The sequence below is a fragment of the Hemitrygon akajei genome, chromosome 10 (genome assembly GCF_048418815.1).
Source record: "Hemitrygon akajei chromosome 10, sHemAka1.3, whole genome shotgun sequence".
NCBI lineage: Eukaryota > Metazoa > Chordata > Chondrichthyes > Myliobatiformes > Dasyatidae > Hemitrygon > Hemitrygon akajei.
This window is the reverse complement of record NC_133133.1, coordinates 143,281,315-143,303,073: the sequence shown is the minus strand read 5'-3', so window position 1 is coordinate 143,303,073 and position 21,759 is coordinate 143,281,315.

Genomic DNA, 21,759 nt, shown 5'->3' with positions numbered 1-21,759 from the left:
GCAGCATTCAACCAGATTTCCAATCTTCCTCCAATATGCCACCTTTGATTCGGCCAGTAACAGTAATCAGCAAACTTAAATATGCTTATCTACAACTCAATTCCAGTGACTGAATGATAATTCATACTCAAAAAGGACAAAGTTATATAAAATAAATCTATCACCACCAATGCAATTTAGTAACAGGGGAAAAAGTTCTGCCAACATTGCTCTGCCACCTTCCAAAGTCAAAGAACTCCCACTAATTAGGCATGCTTCAGCAAGAAACTAGAGAACTACCAATAAGTGTAAAATCGTGTCCTTCTCAGGGCTAATTCCTAGGACAAAGAGGAAGGCTAAAGAGTGCAAAAACGTTAAGATAGAACCTGGAAACCATTATAGTTGATTCAAGAAATATAAACATATTTGTAGAAAATAATTGACTGTGCCATTGTAACATGCAGATTCCCTGGCAAATTCATCATAAGCTGATTGTAGCCTTGTTTCAGGACAGGAGCTCAGCTGACCACATATTACAATAGTATTGATTATGGTAGTATTTATATTACAGTGATTAGGAATTATTGTCCACTAATCAAAATATTAAAATGTACTTTGTCTCCTGCAAGTGGTTAATTCAGTTCTTTAAAAGTGACTTGGTAGGGAAACGAATGTTCAGTGTAATGTAGAAAATCAGAAACAGCCAAAGGGATGCTCATGTTGTATTTCTAATTTGTTTATGTTTAAAACAATTCTATTGGATAAGATGACACACTATTAATGAGGAACAAGGAAGTGAAAGGGCTGTATTTCCCCTACCTTGAGCATCATCTTGAGAAACAAAACTTCTCCCAGAATAAAGCATGGATATTTTTGACATTTTGACATCTTAACTCGTCACACATAAATGACGCACTACAGATGTCATTGACTGGGATAGGACCCGGTGTAAATTCTACAAGTGAAAGGCTTATCAGTGTTCCCAGAGCTCCGACATGCTGCATTATTCAGTGACCATGTAAAAGCCAAACAAGCTTGCATCTCAACTACTGGAGAATGAGGGCAGATTTGATAGAGGTATACAAAATTATGAGGGGTATAGATAGGGTAAATGCAAGTAGGCTTTTTTTGGTTGAGGTTGGGTGAGACTAGAACTTGTGGTCATGGGTTCAGGGTGAAAGGTGAAATGTTTAAGGGGAGCATGGGGGGAACTTCTTCACTCAGAGGGCGGTTGGAGTGTGGAACAAACTGCTAGCAGAAGTGGTTTGATTTCAACATTTAAGAGAAATTTGGATAGCAACATGGATGGGAGGAGTATAGAGAGCTATTGTCTGGGTGCAGGTCGATGGAACTCAGCAGATTAATAGTTTGGCAGGGACTAGATGGGCCGAAGGAGCTGTGTCAGTGCTGTAGTGTTTTATGACTCTGACTTTCTGGGCATCCTCAACAGATTTGGTCAAGAAAATCATTGGCAGAGACTCATTCAATTCTATTTAAGAATGGACAGATAAATGACATTAGAGGAAGAAAACACTGAAAAATTGAAACAAATTTAAGTATTTTGAAGAGCATCAAATATATATCACACTGTTGATTTTATTTTATGTTAGGGTATGTTTGCCTCAAACTATTGTCTGTAGTATACGTGAAATGTAAATATTTCACTGGTGGAGAACTCTCATTAACATTTGATTTAAATAGTAGTTCCAGAAAATACAAGCAGGATGTTGTCTGAACAAAAACTACTTTGTTCCTGACTGTTTTACTTCATAAAATATTCTTGTAATGTTTGACTTGGTTACCTGATACCAGGAGAAGCCAGTTGAAACTGGTACAACTGGAACAACTGAATCATGAAAGAGGAACAGAATTGATGGCACATTCTTTACATTCTTGAAGACCTTTAGAAATGTTTCACGGTGTGCTGTGGCCTTGGATAAATAGCTACCTTACACAGTCAAAGCTGTCAGACATTGGAAAAATTGCCTATGAAAATCAATGACTTTTTCCAGGATGACCACTCTTTTCTGTGAATCCTAATTTCTCTGCCCAACCTTGGTATTCAATCCCACTGTGTTTAGGGATTCAGGAATATATTGTGCAGTAACCCCAGATGTCCCTAATTTTTATGGACCAAGTATTTACTATTTCTAACACATTCCTCTGCTTTCCTATTCCCAGTGTTACCATACACATTGGATCACATTATACGCTACTAATCAATTGATTGCAGTTTATCGATTATATCTCCGCAAAATCTACACATTTTGTTCACTTTCCACAAGCTTCTCTCAATTCTGTAGTGTGTGCTTTTTGCTCTTTTCTCACTAATGCCTCCAGAAAGGAGCACTGAGTGATCCTGCTGATCACTTTTCCATTGCCATAAAGCTTTTCTGAAGAAAGGTCATTAACGTGATGTATAAACTCTTTTTCTCCTGTGACATATGCTTCCTGATTTACAGAGTATTTCTAGCACTTTGTTTAAGCAGCTTGCAGAATGAGTGTCACCTGACTGGGCTGATTTCCGTTCAGTTCAGTAGTTTCACCTGATCTGACAATAAAGGAGAAACTGCTGGAGATAGTTGGTAGGCCAGGCACAATGGAAAGAGATAAACTATCAGATTGATAAAAGGATATGAGAAGAAACCACAGATATCTGTATTTCACCAAATCTGTTCTTCATTGCTGTGTCTTACAATATTTCAGTGAACCATTATCTGAGATCCGTTTATTATTTATTTTTAATTCCATTGTTAGATATCCAGTTCAAAGGTTTGCTGCAAAGTCAGAGGATTGGCTTTCCACCTTCCAAATCTAATTCAAGTGGTGACCATCCTAGCCAAATAGTTATGATGAATTTCTGATGGGAAGCATGGGCTGTTTCTATTACATTTAACTTGTTAAACAAAGATCATTTTACTACAGTGCCTAATAAACAGTATTCACCACCTCGGAAGTTTTCATGTTTTATTGTTTTACAACATTGAATCATAGTGGATTTAATTTGATGTTTTAGGCATTGATCAACAGAATAAGTCTTTCATGTCAAAGTGAAAACAGATCTCTACAAAGTGATCTAAATTCATTACAAATATAAAATGCAAAATAATTGATTGCATAATTACTCACCTCCTTCAAGTCAATACTTAGTAGATGCACTTTTGGCTGCAATTGCAGCCTTGAGTCTGTGTGAATAGGTCTCTATCAGCTTTGCACATCTGGACACTGCAATTTTTCTCCATTCTTCTTTACAAAACTGCTCAGGTTCTGTCAAATTGCATGGGGATCATGAGCGAACAGTCCTTTTCAAGTCCGGCCACCAATTCTTAGTTGGATTGAGGTCTGGACTGACTTGGCCACTCCAGGACATTAACTTTGTTGCTTTTAAGCCATTCCTGTGTAGCTTTGGCTTTATGCTTGGGGTTATTGTCTTGCTGGAAAACAAATCTTCTCTCAAGTTGCAGTTCTCTTGCAGACTGCATTAGGTTTTCCTCCAGGATTTCCCTGTATTTTGCTGCATTCATTTTACCCTCTACCTTCACAAGCCTTCCAGGGCCTGCTGCAGTGAAGCATCCCCACAGCATGATGCAGCTCCCACCATGCTTCACCGTAGGGATGGTGTGTTTTTGATTATGTGCATAACATTTAGTCAGTTGGCCAAAACACTCAATTTTGGTTTCATCAGACCATAGAACCTCCTTCCAGCTGACTTCAGAGTCTCTCACATGCCTTCTGGCAAACTCTAGCCGAGATTTCATGAGAGTTTTTTTCCCAACATTGGCTTTCTCTTTGCCACTTTCCCATAAAGCTGTGACTGGTGAAGCACCCGGGCAACAGTTGTTGTATGTGCAGTCTCTCCCATCTCAGCCACTGAGGCTTGTAACTCCTCAAGAATTGTTATTGGTTGCTTGGTGACATCCCTCGCTAGTCACCTTCTTGCAGTCACTCAGTTTTTGAGGGCGGCCTACTCTAGGCAGATTTACAGCTGTGCCATGTTCTTTCCATTTCTTGATGATTGACTTAACCATACTCCAAGGGATATTCAGTGACATTGAAATTTTCTTGTATCCATCTCCTGATTTGTGCTTTTCAATAACCTTTTTACAGAGTTGTTTGGAGAGTTCTTTTGTCTTCAAGATGTAGTCTTTGCCAGGATACTGACTCATCAGTAGTTGGTCCTTCCAGATACAGGTGTATTTTTACTACAATCTACTGAAACATGTTCACTGCATGTGGTGATCCCCCTTTAACTAATTATATGACTTCTAAAACCCAAACGGCTGCACCAGTGATGATCTGGTGGGTCATGTTAAAGGGGGGGAGGGGGGAATGAATACTTATGCAATCAATTATTTCGTGGTTTTATATTTGTAATTAATTTAGATCACTTTGTAGTGATCGTTTTCACTTTGACACGAAAGAGTGTTTTTCTGTTGATCTGTGTCAAATAAATCCACTGTGATTCAAAGTTCTAAAACAACAAAACATGAAAACTTCCAAGGGGGGAGCGGTGAATACTTTTTATAGGCACAGTAAATAGAAGACTGGAGTAACAATGTACCAAAAGAATGTTTCCTCATTCAATTAAAAATGTTTTGTATTTTAATTGGACATATTTTACATTTTTGACAGTGCTGTAATGAGAAGTTATCAGTAAACTTCAAAATAAGCATGAAGAAAATTTGCTTTTGTGTATTTCTGTTGACACATCCTAGTCCTGACTTTCTAAAGCCACAATTATAACAATAGAGTGTCACAGCTAGCAGGGCTGCTGCCTTATGATGCCAGATACCTGGCTGCCGCCAACATGGAGTTTCTGTATTCTCCTGATGACCATGTAGATCTCCTCTGGAATTTCTGCATTCCTACCCTATCCCAAAGGTATGAGCATTGTTAGGTCAAATGGCCATGTTGTAGGCGAGTGGTGGAATATGGGAGGAGCAGATGAGAATTTTTAAAAATTGGATTTATGTAGGATTAATGTAAAAGGGTGATTGATGATCAGTGAAGAGTTGAGCTGAAAGGGATGTCTCTGCACTGTATCTCTTTAACTTGAACATACCACAAAATGAACTTTAAGACAAGATTTTAAATAACGCAGAACTACACAATATTATGGGTGGGATGTTTGATGCCCATCACCAAGTGTCTGTAACACCACCACAGAGCAAACTGGTCAAATCTCGAACGTCATTGTCAAAAGTAGGTAGCAAGTGAACAAGTCAAAAAGTATACTTGTCTTCATCCTTACCAATCTAGCTATAACAGGTACATCCATTGACAACAACATTGGGAGATGTGACCAACCTACTGTCGTTGTGAAGGCAATGTCCTGAATTTGCACTGAGGACACTGAATTATGTTGAGTGACTCTACAATCATGCTAAACAGAATGAATATGATAGTCCAAAACTGGGTATCCATGTGGTGCTGTGGGCCTTCAGCAGCAGTAATGTACACCACTATCTGTAATCCCATGGCCAGTATATCGCTTACCACATCATAAATGTCAAGCCTGAGAAATCAACCGCAATTCAATAGGATTACAAAAGCAAGCCAGGTACAGCGGCAGAGAGTATCAACCCAGTGAAGATGAACAACAATCAGAATAGAATCAGCTCTATTATCACCGGCATGTGACCTGAAATTTGTTAACTTAGCAGCAGCAGTTCAATGCAATACATAACCTAGTAGAGAAAAAAAATATTTAAAAAAATAACAAATAAACAAGTTAATCAATTATGTATATTGAATAGATTTTTTTTAAACGTGCAAAAATAGAAATACTGTATTTTTTTTAAAAGTGAGGTAGTGTCCAAAGATTCAATGTCCATTTAGGAATCGGATGGCAGAGGGGAAGAAGCTGTTCCTGAATCGCTGAGTGGGTGCCTTCAGGCTTCTGTACCTCCTACCTGATGGTAACCGTGAGAAAAGGACATGCCCTGGGTGCTGGGGGGTCCTTAATAATGGATGCTGCCTTTCTGAGACACCGCTCCCTAAAGATGTCCTGGGTACTTTGTAGGCTAGTGCCCAAGATGGAGAGGACTAGATTTACAATCCTCTGCAGCTTCTTTCGGTCCTGTGCAGTAGTCCCTCCACACCAGACTGATGCAGCTTGTCAGAATGCACTCCACGGTACAACTACAGAAGTTTTTGAGTATCTTTGTTGACATGCCAAATCTCTTCAAACTTGTAATAAAGTATAGCCTCTGTCTTGCCTTCTTTATAACTACATCGATATGTTGGGACCAGTTTAGATCCTCAGAGATCTTGACACCCAGCAACTTAAAGCTGCTCACTCTCTCCACTACTGATCCCTCTATGAGAATTGGTATGTGTTCCTTCATCTTACCCTTCCCGAATTCCACAATCAGCTCTTTCATCTTACTGACGTTGAGTGCCAGGTTGTTGCTGCAGCACCATTCCACTAGTTGACATATCCCACTCCTGTATGCCCTCTCATCACCACCTGAGATTCTAACAACAATGGTTGTATCATCAGCAAATTTATAGATGATATTTGAGCTATGCTTAGCCACACAGTCATGTGTATACAGAGAGTAGAGCAGTGGGCTAAGCACACACCTGAGGTGCGCCAGTGTTGATCGTCAGCGAGGAGGATATGTTATCACCAATCTGCAAAGACTGTGGTCTTGGGGTTAGGAAGTCAAGGATCCAATTGCAGAGGGAGATATGGGGGCTCAGGTTCTGCAACTTCTCAATCAGGATTGTGGGAATGATGGTATTAAATGTTGAGCTATAGTCGATGGACAGCATCCTGACGTAGGTGTTTGTGTTGTCCAAGTAGTCTAAAGCCATGTGGAGAGCCATTGAGATTGCATCTGCCATTGACCTATTGTCAACGAAATGTTGACTGCTCCTTTCAACGGATGCTGCCCGACCTGCTGAGTTCATCCAGCTTGTTTGTACATGTTTATTCTTCTTAGGCACTGGTATAATTGTTGCCTTTTTGAACCAAGTGGGAACTTCTGCCCGTAGCAGTGAGAGGTTGAAAATGTCCTTGAATACGCCCGCTGGTTGGTTGGCACAGGTTTTCAGAGCCTTACCAGGTACTCCATGGGGACCTTCTGCCTTGTGAGGGTTCACTCTCTATAAAGACAGTCTTACATCTGCCTTGGAGACGGAGATCACAGGGTTATCAGGTGTAGCAGGGATCTTCACAGCTGTAGTTTCAAAGCGTGCATAGAAGGCGTTGAGTTCATCTGGTAGTGAAACATAAACAAACAACAATACATAGAGTTAAGTGATTTTATAATCAATGGTCCAGATGGTAGCTCTGCATTCTATATCTCATCAATTTGTGGAAAGGTAACAGGAGGAGAAAGAGGCTCTATGAACATTCCCATCCTCAATGATTTCAGGATCCAGAGTAGAAATGTTAAAGAAAAGGCTGTAGCTTTTGCTACCATGTTTGGCCAAGAGCATCAGATGGATGAAACATCTTGAATTCTTCCTGAAATAATAGCCATTGTCCAATCAGTGCAACTCTCCTCTACATGACATCAAGGGGACACTGGATAGAGCAAAAGCAATTGAATCAGCCAACATTTCTTGGGTAGAATTGTGTTCCAGAATTACCCTCACCTTTAGACAAACTATGGCAGAATAGTTACAGCACGGGCATCTCCCTATGAGGTGGAGCAGGTATGACTTGTTCACAAAACCTGAACAAATCCGATCTAGTTGGTCACTGTCCAAAGTGTCTACTTTCAATTATCACCAGGAAGGTGAAGTCAAAATTGCAGTCAGAGATACTTAAAACATCAGTAACCTGCTCACCAGTGTCTAGATTGAGAACACTAGGCTCCATCACGGCCTTAATCCAAACATGTTTTAAAGAACACAGTTCCAGAGGTGAAGCAACTGCGGCATCAAGGCAGCAGTTGACTGAATCTGACATTATGGATCTCCAGTAAAATGATATCAATGAACGTCAAAAGGAAAACTCGCCAATGGCTGGAGTCACACATTGCATAAAGAAAGACGATTGTGGTTATTGATGTCAATCATCCTTGGATTTCATTGTAGGAATTCCTCAGACCCAGATATCTTCAGCAGCTTCATCAATGCTCGGAACAAAAAAGAGATGCTTGGTTTTGATTACACAAACTTTCAATCCATTTGAATCTCATAAGCAAATTAAGAAGATCACACCTCCAAACAGTAAGATCGATAAGACCATAAGACATGGGAGCAAAATTAGGCCATTCGGCCCATCGAGTCTTCTCAGCCAATCAATCCATCATGGCCGATTTATTATCACTTTCAATCCCATTCTCCTGCATTTTCCCTGTAACATTTGACACTGACTAACCAGGAACTCACCAACCTCCACTTTAAATATACTCGATGACTTGGCCTTCACAGCCATCTGTGGCAATGACTTTCACAGATTCACTACACACTGGCTAAAGAAATTCCTCATCATCTCTGTTCTAAAGAGACATCTCGCTATTCTGAGGCTGTGCCCTCTGGACCTAGACTCACCTATGAGAGGAAACATCCTCTCCACAACCACTCTATCTTGGCCTATCAATATTTAATAGGTTTTGATGAGATCACCCCACATTCTTCTAAGCTCCAGCGAGTAAGGTCCTGAGTCATCAAATGCTCCTCATATGTTAACCCTTTCATTCCCAGCATCATTCTCTTGAACCTCCTCTGGACCCTCTCCAATGCCAGCACATCATTTCTAGATAAGGGACCCAAAACTGTTCACAATACTCCAAGTGTTGTCTGACCAGTGCCTTAAAAAAAACTCAGCATCACATCCTTGCTTTTATATTCTAGTCCTTGAAAAATGAATGTTAATATTGCATTTGCATTCCTCACCACCAACTCAACCTCCCACACAAGGACTCCTTTTACACCTCTCTTAGCTGAATATTTTACCCATTTATAAAATCACCTATGCCTTTATTTCTTTTACTAAAGTGCAGGACCATACACTTCCCTACACTTTATTCCATCTGCCACTTTTTGCCCATTCTCCCAATCTGTTTAAGTTCTTCTGGAGACTTCCTACTTCCTCAACATTACCTGCCCCTCCACATAACTTTTATCATTCACAAACTTGGCCACAAAGCCATCATTTCCTTCATCCAAATCATTGACATATATTGTGAAATGAAGCAGTCCCAACACTGACATCTGCAGAACTGCACTAGTCACCAGCAGCCAACCAGAAAAGCCCCCCTTTATTCCCCATTATTGCCAGTCAAACAATCAAAGCTAGTACCTTCCTTGTAATACCTTGGACACTTAACTTGTTAAGCCACCTCACAGGTGGCACCATGTCAAAGGCCTTCTGAAAATCCCAGAAACCAACATCCGCTGACTGTCGTTGTCTATCCTATCTATTATTTCCTTAAAGAATTCCAACAGATTTGTTAGGCAAGATTTCCCCTTAAGAAAACCATGCTGACTTTGGTCTATTTTATCACCTGAAATCTCAACCTTAATGGTGGACTCCAGCATCTTTCCAACCACTGAAGTCAGGCTAACTGGCCTATAATTTCCTTTCTTCTGCCTCTCTCCCTTCTTGAAGAGTGGAGTGACATTTGCAATTTTCCACTCCTCAGGAACCATTCTTAAAAGATCAATACTAATGCCTCAAGCTCTTAAGCTATTCCTTTCAGAACCATGGGTGTGCCCATCAGATCCAGGTGACTTATTTACCTTCAGACCTTCCAGCTTCCCAAGCACCTTCTCATTAGTAATAGCAACTACATTAGCTTCTTCCCCATGACACTTTTGAATTTCTGGCATATTGCTAGTGTCATCCACAGTAAAGACTGACACAAAATACTTATTAAGTTTGGTCGCCATTTCTTTGTCCCATTACTATATCCAGTGTCATTTTCCAACAGTCCTATATTCACTTTCACTTCTCTTTTACTCTTTATATATCTAAAAAACTTTTGATATCCTCTTTTACATTTTTGGTTAGAATTTCTTCATATTTCATCTTTTCTCTCCTTATGGCTTTTTAGTTGCCTTCTGTTGGTTTTTAAAAGCTTCCCTATCTCACTTCCCACTAATTATTGCTGCATTATATGGCCTCTCTTTTGCTTTTGTGCTGTCTTTGACTTCCCTTGTCAGTCACAGTTGCCTGATCCTCCTTTTGGAATACTTCCTCGTCTTTGGAATGCATCTTTCCTGTGCATTCCAAATTGCCTCCTGAAACTCTAGCCATTGCTACTCTGCTGTCATCCCTGCTAGTGCCCCACTCCAATCAACTTTGGCCAGCCTCTGTAATTCATTTTATTCCACTGCAATGCTGATACATCTGACTTTATCTTCTTCTCAAACTGCTGGGTGAATTCTATCTTATTATGATCACTCATGGAAAATAGTACAGTCAACGTTTCGGGCCAAAACCCTTCAGCAGGGCTTCAGTTTGGCCTGCTGAGTTCCTCCAGCAGTTTGTGTGTGTTGCTTGGATTTCCAGCATCTGCAGATTTTCTCGTTTGTGATAATATGATCACTGTCTCCTAAGGGTTCCTTTACCTTAAGCTCTCTAATGAAATCTGGGTCATTACAGGACACCCAATCCAGAATTGCCTTTCACCTAGAGGGATCAACCACAAGCTGCCCTAGAACGCCATCTTGAATGCATTCTACAAATTCCCTCTCTTGGGATCCAGCACACTAACATGATTTTCCCAATCTACTTGCATATTGAAATCCACCATGACGATTGTAACATTGCCCTTTTTACATGCCTTTTCTATCTCTAAATGTAATTTATATCCCATTTCCTATTCAGAGGCCTGTCTGTAACTTCCATCGGGTTCTTTTTGCCTTTGCAGTTTCTTAACTCTATTCACAAGGATTCCACATCTTCTCATCCTATGTCACCTCTTTCTAAGGATTTGATTTTAGTTTTTTTTTTACCAATGAAGCCCCCACCTACTTGCCTGTCCTTTTGATACAATGTGTATCCTTGGATGTTAAGGTCTCAGCTATGATTTTCTTTCAGCCACGACTTGCTGCAATGGTGCGGAACCAAGTGCAGGACACAGGCACGGAGACAGTCTTGGACATTACTAAGACTTCCAGCCAGGACTGGGACTGGGGCTGGGGCTGGGGCTGGGGCTTGGAGCCTGGACCGGGACCGGGACTGGGGCTGGGGCTCGGAGCCTGGACCGGGACCGGGACCGGGACTGGGGCTGGGGCTCGGAGCCTGGACTTGGACTGGGACTGGGGCTCGGAGCCTGGACTTGGACTGGGGCTCGGAGCCTGGATTTGGACTAGGACTGGGGCTGGGGCTCGGAGCCTGGACCAGGACCGGCACTGGGGCTGGGGCTCGGAGCCTGGACTTGGACTAGGACTGGGGCTGGGGCTCGGAGCCTGGACTTGGACTGGGGCTCGGAGCCTGGACTTGGACTAGGACTGGGGCTGGGGCTTGGAGCCTGGACCAGGACCGGCACTGGGGCTGGGGCTCGGAGCCTGGACTTGGACTGGGGCTCGGAGCCTGGACTTGGACTAGGACTGGGGCTGGGGCTCGGAGCCTGGACCAGGACCGGCACTGGGGCTGGGGCTCGGAGCCTGGACTTGGACTGGGGCTCGGAGCCTGGATTTGGACTAGGACTGGGGCTGGGGCTCGGAGCCTGGACCAGGACCGGGACTGGGGCTGGGGCTCGGAGCCTGGACTTGGACTAGGACTGGGGCTGGGGCTCGGAGCCTGGACCGGGACCGGGACTGGGGCTGGGGCTCGGAGCCTGGGACTGGACCGGGACTGGGGCTGGGGCTCGGAGCCTGGGACTGGACCGGGACTGGGGCTGGGGGCTGGGGCTCGGAGCCTGGACCAGGACTGGGACTGGGGCTGAGGCTCGGAGCCTGGAACTGGACCGGGGCTGGGGCTGGGGCTCGGAGCCTGGACTGGGACTGGGGCTGGGGCTGGGGCTGGGGCTCGGAGCCTGGACTTGGACTGGGACTGGGGCTGGGGCTGGGGCTCGGAGCCTGGACTTGGACTGGGACTGGGACTGGGGCTGGGGCTTGGAGCCTGGACTTGGACTTGGACTTGGACTGGGGCTCGGAGCCTGGACTTGGACTAGGACTGGGGCTGGGGCTCGGAGCCTGGACTTGGACTGGGGCTCGGAGCCTGGACTTGGACTAGGACTGGGGCTGGGGCTCGGAGCCTGGACCAGGACTGGGACTGGGGCTGAGGCTCGGAGCCTGGAACTGGACCGGGACCGGGACTGGGGCTGGGGCTCGGAGCCTGGACCAGGACTGGGACTGGGGCTGGGGGCTGGGGCTCGGAGCCTGGACCAGGACTGGGACTGGGGCTGGGGGCTGGGGCTCGGAGCCTGGACCAGGACTGGGGCTCGGAACCTGGACTGGGACTGGGGCTGGGGCTCGGAGCCTGGACTTGGACTGGGACTGGGACTGGGACTGGGACTCGGAGCCTGGACTTGGACTGGGACTGGGACTGGGACTGGGGCTCGGAGCCTGGACTTGGACTTGGACTGGGACTGGGACTGGGAGTGGGGCTCAGAGCCTGGACCAGGACCGGGACTGGGGCTGGGGCTCGGAGCCTGGACTTGGACTGGGACTGGGGCTGGGGCTCGGAGCCTGGACTTGGACTGGGACTGGGGCTCAACAAAACTAAACAATGACAAACCACTCACATCCCGGCTCAGAGCAGTGGCAAAACGGCCGGCAACACTCAGCTGGACATGAGATGACAAAAACGAACAACAACAGGCAATTCGTATCACGGCTCGGAGCAGTAGCAAACAGCCGGCAACACTCAGCCAGACACAAGACGACAAAAACAAACAGGAAGGGTCTTAACACGGAGAAGCTCATGAAGACGGTCCTTTATTCCTGGCAGCTCAGAAGACGGTCCCTTATTCCTGGCGGCTCGGAAGGAGCATAGCCACACTGCTGAGCTGACGAACCAACAGCAAGTAGATGCAAGCTGGAGTTTTTATGCTGCCGGTTCGAATGAGGATCAGGTGCCCTAATCAAGGAGCCCGGTGGAACACAGGGAAAAGGGAATTAACTGAATTGAGTAGTCAACGGACCGGACCGTGACATGACTCAGTGATGCCCACAATGTTCTACCTGCCAATCTCTAACTGCATTACAGGATCGACTACCTTATTGTGTTTGCTACGTGCACTAGGTCATGTTTTCATCACCATTTTTTATTTTGCCCCCCCAACCCGTTACACTTCAACTCATCTCACTGACTATAGGTTTGCCCCATCACCTGCCTGTCCTTTCTCACAGTCTCACTATACACTGCATCTACTTATATACCAACTGCCTATCCTCAGCCAAATTAGTTTAAAAATTCTCCAACAGCTCTAGCAAACCTGCCTACAAGGATATTGGTCCCCCTCAGATTGAAGAGTAACCCATTCCTTTTGTACAGATCATACCTTCCCCAGAAGAGATCCCAAGGATCCAGGAATCTGAAACCCTGCCCCCTGTGCCAAATCCTCAGCCACACATTCATTTGCCAAATCATCCTATTCTAAACCGTCACTGTAGAGTGGCACAGGCATCAATCCAGAGATTACTATACTGGGGGTCCTACTTTTCAACTTTCTACCTAACCCCCTTTATTCTTTCTTCAGGACCTCCCCCTTTTCTCTATTTACATCATTGATACCCATATGTACCATGATTTATGGCTATTTGCTCTCCCCCTTTAGAATGCTGTGGACCCAATCCAAAACATCTGATCCTGGCACCTGGGGGGGCGGGGGGAGGAGGCAAAATTCCACCCAGGTGTCTTTTTCACATCTACAGAACCTCCTGTTTGTTCCTCTATGGAATCCCCAATTGCTACCGCACTCCTCTTCTCCCCACACCCCTTCTGAGGATCAGTGCCAGAGACCCTGTCACGCAGTTTCCCCTGGTAGGTCACTTCCCCCCCCCCCCCCCCCCCCCACCACCACCACCAACAGTTTCCAAAGTGGTGAACTTATTATTGAAGGGATAGCCACAGGAGTACTCTATTCCCTTTCCCTTTCCTGACAGTCACCCAGGTACCTACCTCCTCAAGGGTGACTACCTCCATGTAACTCCCGTCTATCACCTCCTCCTTCTTCTGTAAGAGCCAAAGGTCATTGAGCTGTAGCTCCAGTTCCTCAGCACTATCTCTAAAGAGATAGAGCCTGAAGCACTTCATGCAGATGTAGTTATCAGGGAGACTGGAAGTCTCCCAATGTTGTCATATCTCACACAAAGGGCATACCACTGACTCCGGACCCATTCGCAGCACACTAGCTATGTCCTAATAGACAAAGAAAGAGAAAAAGAACTTTCTAGTAACTTACTTAGAACCTCCACCTGTGCTTGCCCAAACCTGTTGAGCCAAAACCTGCCACTCCAACAATGGCCACTCTGCTTACACTTCCCCTCTTTCCATTGGCTCAAATAAAACTCACTCACAGCGAGACTTGTTCTTTTCGAATGGCTTCTGCCTTGCAACAATCTCTCTCTCTCTCTCTCTCTCTCTCTCTCTCACTCACTACTTCAAATCTGGACCACATTCAAGAAAAAAATGACAAGACAAAAGAAATGACAGCACATCTCAAACTTGAGAACTTTATACCCAATAAAAACAAATGCAGCAGGGGCTTGGAAGCAGCACCATCGAAGTGTTCCTCCAAGTTGTAACATGACTTCAAAGGATTCTTCTGCCCCTCCATTGTTGCTGGGTCTAAGTCGTGGAAGTTTGGGTTCAGAATCATTTATTTATCGTGTGTACATTGAAACACAAAGTGGAAAGCGCCATTTGCTGTAACAGCCAACACACCCAAGGTTATGCTGGGGGCATCCTGCAAGTGGTGCCACACATTCCAGTGTCAACATAGCATGCCGTCATTGTTCAGAAGGACAACACAGAACACAACAAGCAACCAAACAAAACAACAATAGCAAAGAGGACTCAGCACTCCAGACTTGTCAAAGACAGGACCACGAGCACTAGGCCTGAATTCCATTTTCACTGATTTGCATACTTTCGAGGTCACTGTTGCCTGTGCTCTTGCCTTCACAGAATTCGACCAGCACTTGCTGATCTGCCAGCCTGACATTCAACCATGGATGTCTTTAGTCACACGTGCACGTTGCTGGCCTTCAAACACAGAGCAGAGGCCCAGACTTCAGATTTCCTTCATCGACCATCCATATTGCAGGCCTTCCAACGTGAGTGTGGGCCAAGACTCTGGCCTTACCTCTAACTCCCCACGTACTTTTCCTGACCCCTAACATGACCCCCAACTCCCCTCTCTATCCCCAAAACCATTCCTATGACCTTAAAAAAAAACAACTAAGTCTGAGCCACGTCCTCCACTGAAACCACAGCTCAGCACCATCTTGACCAGAACTAGAATATCCTTGGTGGATACATATTGTGCTCTCAGCAGTGAGGGAGTGCCTTTCCAGAAGGACAGCAATAAACCAAGTTAGCTCGGCAACATCTTCCCAAGGGAATTAGGGAAGGATAATAAACACTGGCCATGCCAGCTAAGGTCAGATTCAGAAAAATGAAACCTTAGTATTGTATCAAAATGCGCAGCTCAAAGCAGCAGTTTGCAGGGAAGACGCAGTGACTGGGGCTTGTTCTGGCTAATGGTAAGTGATTTCAGTGGTTCCAAGAAACTCCTGCTTGGAGGATTGCTTTAAGGTCTGATTCAATTTACGTTAAGGTCAATGTTGAGTGGCTGGTGCTCACTGCCACGTACAGAAACCTGCCTATTATACCCGTTCTCCGACTCCTGGTCAAGGGTCGCCAAGTCCACCGCTGAGCTCAGCCTCTGTAGGAAAGGCACGGAGAAAATTTCGAGGAAACAGGTGCTCTTGTACTGATTTCGCGCAGGAAAACAAACTTCCACTTCAGAACAACGCTGCTGCTGATCTCCTCCGACGACGACAGTTAAGGCTGTCTTTGAGAGGTGGCTAGTTCAGGCCTGGTTGGCGAGGCACCGGCACGAAAGCGTTCTTCGTGTGGCCCCTGCTAAGAGGATCACTGTATGACAAGTGTACTTCTGTTTTTCTGTGCGTGGCAGCAAACTGGCAGAGCTTTCACCTTTCCTATCGCAGGATCTTTATCCGATGGATGACTGGTTCCAGAAGCTCATAAGGAATGAAGGTATCCACCCCTTACAGGATCATCTGGGTTGCTAATTATATATCTATGGGAATGCTGACAACATCTTTGCACAGACAGGAAGTCCAAAACTCAAAATGGTACGTACCAGGGCTATGAACAGATCGCATTGTTATCGTCACAAAAATGTTCCTTTCTAATGGCTATAGACTTTAAAACCTGGCAGTACCTCATTAATTGATTCATTGTTAGAGAACCCCAGAACTGCATACCGATGTTGCAATTTCCAAGGATAAATAACAGTTTGGATTGTTTACATTCCAGAGCCTCGGCAGGCCTCCCTGTAATGTGTTCTGCTCATTAACTATTTCTCAAAGAAAGAGTCTCTAGTTGCACTCCATGTCCTTTGCTACAAATTTTTCCTTAGACTTAGCAATTTCACGGACTCAGGAGAGTGATCACAACCAATGAGGGATAGATTCCAGAGCAGCCCGAATATTTTTCCTCTAAAATTGGGATTCAGGTTTAGGTTAAGTTAAATGTTAGGCTATTAATGTTAGCTGAGTTAACAAAGCAAGTTTCTCAATGACAAAATGTGCATAGAGCATGGAACCAGGCCATTCATTCCTTCGAGCCGTGCCACCATCATGAAACTATTGGCAATAATTCCATAGCAAACCCATTCTATTCCCCCCACATCCTGCTCTACTGCCCCCAAAATTTTACCATTAGGGCAATTACTTACTTACGTCAGCCCAACACTCCTACTGGGGCATAGGCCTCTGAAAGAATCTTGCCAGAATCCTCTGTCTTGGGCCGGTCTTTCAAGCTGTCCTCAGGTGTAGCTCATCTTCTAGACAAAAATCCTTCCTCTCCCAGGGAAAAGATATCTGGAGCTTCTGTTGGCATTTCTAATAGCACTGGATTTTTAATGGATGGGCCTCTTTATTTCACAGCCAGGCTTGAGACCATCCATGGCAGGGTTATCAGGGGCAATTGACAGAAGCTAGTTAACCTACCTTTGGGAAGTGGAAGTAAACTGGAGTATTTGGGTAAACCCACAGGAGAGGCATGCAAATTCTACACAGACAGGAATATGGGGGAAATAAAAGTATGGCAGGTCACTAGACTATGCTACCATCTCTGCTAACTGTACCACAGTGGTACCCCAAGGTTAAATAAAAACAAATATTCCAGTTCAGTTTAGGCTTATGCCAACCGGGACAGCAGTTAGAGTTCTGAACCTGTCTGTTCAGATACAAGTCCCAGATAAGATATAAGACTATAAGATATAGGTGCAGAATTAGGTCATTTGGTCCATCGAGTCTGCTCCACCATTCAATCATAGCTGATCCTTTTTTATCTCCTCCTCAACCCCAGTTCCTGGCCTTCTCCCCATAACCTTTGATGCCATCTTAAATCAGGAACCTATCAATCCCTACCTTAAATACACCCAATGAACTGGCCTCCACAGCTGCACGTGGCAATAAGTTCCACAAATTCACCACCCTTTGGTTAACACATCTGTTTTGAAAGGGTGCCCTTCTATCCTGAGGCTGTGCCCTCTTCTCCTAGACTCTCCAACCATAGGAAACATCCTTTCCACACTACTCTGTCTAGCCCTTTCAACATTAGAAAGGTTTCAATAAGATTCCTTCCTCATCCTTCTGAATTCCAGTGAGTACTGACCCAGAGCTATCAAATGTTTCCAGGATCAAATGATTCCAGGATCATTCCTGGAATCATCCTTGTGAACCTCCTCTGGACCCTCTCCGATACCAGCACATCTTTTCCTAGATGAGGAGCCCAAAACTGTTCACAATACTCAAGATGAGGCCTTATAAAGCCTCAGCATCACATCCTTGCTCTTGTATTCGAGACCTCTTGAAATGAATGCCAACATAGCATTTACCTTCCTCAACACTGACTCAACCAGCAAGTTAACCTTCAGGGTGTTCTGCACAAGGATTCCCAAGTCCCTTTGCATCTCAGATTTTTGGATTTCCTTCCCGTTTAAAAATAATTCACAAATTTATTTCTACTACCAAAGTGCATGACCTTGCATTTTCCAACATTGTATTTCATTTGCCACTTTTTTGCCCAGTCTCCAAATCTATCTAAGTCCTTATGCGTCCTGCCTGTTTCCTCAACACTACCTGCCCCTCCTCCAGTCTTCATATCATCTGCAAACTTGGCAACAAAGCCATCTATTCCATCATCTAACTCATTTATATAGAGCATAAAAGAAATGGTCCCATCACTGACCACTACGGAACACCACTAGTCACTGGCAGCCAACCAGAAAAGGATCCTTTTATTCCTACTCGCTGCATCCTACCAATCAACCAATGCTCTAACCATGTTAGCAGCTTTCCTGTAATACCATGGGCTTACAGGAAGTGGCATCTGTGAGTGGCACCTTGTCAAAGGCCTTCTGAAAGTCCAAATATACAACATCCACTGCATCCCCTTTATTTATTCTACTTGTAATCTCCTCAAAGAATTCCAATAGGTTCGTCAGGCAAAATTTTCCCTGAAGGAAACCCCGTGTTGATTTCGTACTATCTTGTCCTGTATCACCAAGTACTCCATCACCTCATCCTTAACAATTGACTCTAACATCTTCCCAACCACTGAGGACAGGCTAACTGGTCTATAATTTCTTTCTGCTGCCTTTCTCCTTTCTTAAAGAGTGGAGTAACGTTTACAATTTTCCGGTCCTCTGGTACCATACCAGAGTCCAATGATTTTTGTACAGATGCAGACGTCTGTACTACAATACACCCTTAGTAACTTGTCAGAACTCTCCATCGTATTTCACATTTGATTCCCTTGCTGTTTCTGTAAACTTACCAAGACAGTAGCCTGGATATTCAAAGTGGGAACGTCCCAGGTTTGCATGTCCTGAATCTGCTGCCTGCCCACATCCTTTGCTCTGCTGAATCTGACACAATATTTCTAAACACTCATTCCCCTATGGTCGAAAAGCTTTCTTTTGCATCTGCAAGACCCCTGGCAACTCATAGTAAACCGTAGCTTTGAAAGCCTCCATTAATGTCTTCTCATCAGTATTTCTTCCAGCACCTCTCTATTTCCCTTCTGTGAAGGAATGTATTAACTATTTAGAAGTTGCTATGAGTTATTATTTTTATTCCATCCACGTGCCTAAGGTTGACTGCATCCGTGATGAACTGTTAACTCAGCACAAGACAGACTCTGGAAACTATGGTTCCACACATTATATTAGTTTAGATCCAGATTAAGAAACTAAGGCCTCTTATCAACTTTGAAAGTCCAAATATACTTCCAATTTGCATCAGCTCTGGTGAGATCACTGTGGATAGAGAAACAAGTTCAGCAGGTTAACTAATCTTCATAGTCATCTATATAGGCATTATTATTATTATTAAAACTGCTAATACTCTGCATTTATTTTTGTAAAGTAAATTTCATATCCTCACTTGAGATCATCAATCTGCTACCAAATGCAAATGCATGATCAATTTTCAAAAGAATAAACTTCAACCAACATGTCCCCATTGACCCCCACAAATTTTTACAGATACGCCGTAGAAAGTATTCTATCAGGTTGCTTCACAGCTTCGGATGGCAGAGTTGTGAACATAGAACAGTCCATCACAAAAACCAGCCTCCCCTTCATTGACTGTTGACACTGGCTTCCTTGGAAAAATAGCTAACATCATCAAGAATCCTTCCCCTCCCAGTCATTTCCTCTTCTCCCCTCTTCATTGGGCAGCAGATACAAAGACATGAGAATATGTACCAACAGGCACAAAGACAACTGCCATACCAGTGTCATAAAAGTCTTGAATAGACTCACAGTAAAGATCTCCACTGCGCAGCAATGGGAGTTTGTCGAAGTTTAAGATGACATAGCAAAGTTTGTGCAGGTCTGGTGTGTCATCTAAAACTTTGACAAACTTCTGTAGATGCACAATGAAGTGTGCACTATCAGGTTACCTCACAGCCTGGTATGGAACCACCAATGCCCAGGAACGGAAAAACCTACAGAAAGTGGATACAGCTCAGTTCACCACAAACAAGGCCTCCCCACCATTGAGCACATCTATAAGGAGCACTGCCACAAGAAGGCAGTATCTGTCCTCATTGACCCCCACCATCCAGACCAGGCTCTTTTCTTGCTGCTGCCATTGGGAAGGAGGTACAGAAGCCTTAGATACCACACCACCAGGGTCAGGAACAGTTATAACCCTTCAACCCTCAGGCTTCTAAATCGGCATGGATAACTTCACTCACCTCAACATTGAATTGATTCCACAACCTATATTCAAGGGTTATACACTCATGGTCTCATTATTATTTATTTATATGTTATTTGCTTTTCTTGTATTTGCATAGTTTGTCTTCCTCTGCACATTAATTGTTTGTTGGTCTTTAGATAGATAGATAGATACTTTATTCATCCCCATTGGGAAATTCAACATTTTTTCCAATGTCCCATACACTTGTTGTAGCAAAACTAATTACATACAATACTTAACTCAGTAAAAATATGATATGCATCTAAATCACTCTCTCAAAAAGCATTAATAATAGCATTAATAATTTATGTGTAGTTTTTCATTAATTCTACTGTATTTCTTTGTTCTACTGTGTATGCCTACAAGAAAATGAATCTCAGGGTATTTTATAGGGGCATATATGCACTTAGATAATAAATTTACTTCGAACTTCAATGAACTCTGCCCTTCACTAAACAAAGCCTTTCACAGTACCTCAGTACATGTGACATTAATATACAAATTACTGATTAAAATAACTATTACCTTAGCTCAAATGGAGAAAGACCATGTAGCCCTGATCTCAAAAAAGAACCCTTGTACAGAGATAATGTGGGCCTCTGTGCAGCAAATCCTTCCATCTAGTTTTTCAGTGAAGCCCTCTGCACAGCCAACAATCTGTAATTTCCCTCTGAACACTGGCTTTGTCTGCTACGAGAATTTGCATATATTGTGTCATTCTGTACAGAGAACCAGAATGAATAACAAGTCCACTGTAAGATAAATCTCTCTTGAACAATGATTTTTTTCTGTATAACAAGTCGTTCTGTACCACAAGCCTTTTCTATAGTGAAACCCTCTCTAGAGTTTCACTTGTTAGTAGTTAGAGTTCACTGAGAAAGACAATGTGACTCAGGAGCAAAATTTGGCCTAACTACTTTGCTTTGACACTCGACCACAACTGATTTATATTTTCCACTCAGTCTCATTCTCCTGCCTTCTCTAAGTAATGTCTGATGACCTTACCAATCAAGAACCTATCAACCTCTGCTTTAAATATACCAAATAACTTGACCTTTACAGCAATCTGTGGCAATGAATTCCACAGATTCACCCCCTTTGGTTAAAGAAATTCCTCCTCATCACTGCTCTTAAAGGGATGTCCGAGGCTGCACCCTCTAGTGCTAGCCTCTCCCACTATTGGAAACATCCTCTCCATGTTTACTCCATCTCAGCCTTTCAATATTCAGTCAGTAAAAAAATGCCGGAACAATTCCCGCCACTGTCTGTAAGGAGTTTGCATGTTCTCCCCATGACAATGTGGGTTTCCTCTGGGTGCTCTGGTTTCCTCCCACAGTCCAAAGGCATACCTACTGGTAAACTAATTGTTCCATGATTGGGCTAGAGTTAAATCGATGGTTGCTG